The 1,757-nt window shown below is 30.9% G+C and overlaps 1 non-coding gene across 1 annotated transcript; it reads left to right on the top strand.

Annotated features, from left to right (window-relative positions):
- The first annotated feature begins 1,285 nt into the window (after positions 1-1,285).
- Positions 1,286-1,481, top strand: LOC145849304 (U2 spliceosomal RNA). The gene has a single exon (XR_014372348.1). It is a non-coding gene; the product is annotated as a U2 spliceosomal RNA (small nuclear RNA).
- The last annotated feature ends 276 nt before the right edge of the window (positions 1,482-1,757 follow it).

Below are 1,757 nucleotides of genomic sequence, written 5' to 3'. Positions count from 1 at the left end.
AAATTTGAGATGAAAATAATTGAGAAGATTAACTCGTTAAAACACGGTGGAGACCCTTTTTAAAATTGTAAAACTTTAAAAACTCTATTTTAGCGAAAATCTAATTACAAACTTTTCTTTCACCAAAAACATACACATATATTTTATTTATAAATAAGTTTCACCATACTTTTACCTAACTACGTCACTGATCTAACATATAAAATAACCTCTTGAAACTAGTTAAAAATTCTTATTTACGCAGAATAATAAAAAGAAAAAAGTGATGAAACATGGCAGCTTGTTTGTATGTTGTTTCTTTCAGCGTCATCTAAAATCTCTTTAATATTTTGCATTTAATTATTATCATAAAGAAGTTCAAAAAATATATCTGAAGCCGTTTGTCTATTATATTTGAGAAAAAAGCTTAGAGTAAAGTAAAGTTCAACTATATATATTTTTTTTTACTTCAAAAATACCAAAACATTTACATTTCTCAAATTAGCAAAACTTTATATTATATATTTCATAACTTCCAAGATCATTAACAATTACAAAACAGTTGTGAAAAATGCAAAGAGATGTAATAAAGGTTTAAATAAAAAACAAGTCCTTATTTTAAAAGATAGAAAAAAATGTTAAGCTGTGCATTTAAACTGTATTCTTACCGGCTGTTTAATTATTTTATATTTTGCTTATGTAAAATGAACATGAAAAAACAAGTATACCTTTTGAGGTAGTTATTTAATTTTACAACTTATATGGCTTACTATAACAACATATAAGACAGTTAAAATATGAGCAGAACGTAATTCGTTGAGAGTAAGCCTTTGATCTACGATTTGTCCTTTCATCTGAAGTCGTCAGAGGGCCTGAGCTCGCCGAAAGGCGGGTGTTGCTCTTTTTTTTTCGCATTTTTTTTCGCAAAATTTTTACATCTTGAGAAAAAAAATTTTGGCGACGACCGTCTTTGTTGATGGTCGTCGCCTTTTTTTTCGTTCAATTTATTCATTTTATTTTTAGGCGACGACCATCTTAGTTGATGGTCGTCGCCTTTTATCTTTCAATTTTTTCAATATGTTGTTCATGGCGACGACCATCTTAGTTGATGGTCGTCGCTTTTTTTTTATTTCAACTTACATTACTTACATTACATTACTTTCTTTATACTTTAGAGACATTTAAAGGTGATTTTGTACCGTATTCACTGTGCATTCATCCCCCAATTAAATGACTAATGCGAGTGGTCGTCACAAGCTCTTCGAAGTCTTCGTTTGTTTATTAAAAAAACGGATACTAAGAAGGCATCGCTTCTCGGCTCATTAAGCTAAGATCAAGTGCAGTATCTGTTCTTCGAAGTTTGATTGCTTTGAGAAGGACCACGCGTCCTTCCCATGATCAAACGACTTTTTGTCAACCGACGTGCAGTTCAGACAATTTATTGTCCTGCTCGTCAAGAGTCGGTCCGGTATTGCAGTACCTCCGGAATCGGCTCGCCTCCCCTCTGGGGGAGTTTGTATACATTTGTTCACAACCTGTAGCATGGTAAAGCCCATAGAAAAAGCCTTGGCAACCGTTGCTTAATTTAATTCTGTTTCACATAATATCACATAATCTTGTGATATCATTGTATTAATATAAGATATTAAAATATATTTTAAGAGTAATTACACATGTAAATTTTCTAAAATGAATCTAAAAACGAATACATAAAAAGTAAAAATATTTTTAAAAGCGTATAAGACATTCTGAAGGAAATGTTTATTTTTATATCAGCT

Source organism: Thalia democratica, chromosome 1 (genome assembly GCF_965202585.1).
Source record: "Thalia democratica chromosome 1, ktThaDemo2.hap1.1, whole genome shotgun sequence".
NCBI lineage: Eukaryota > Metazoa > Chordata > Thaliacea > Salpida > Salpidae > Thalia > Thalia democratica.
This window is presented reverse-complemented; position numbering and strand designations above follow the sequence as displayed.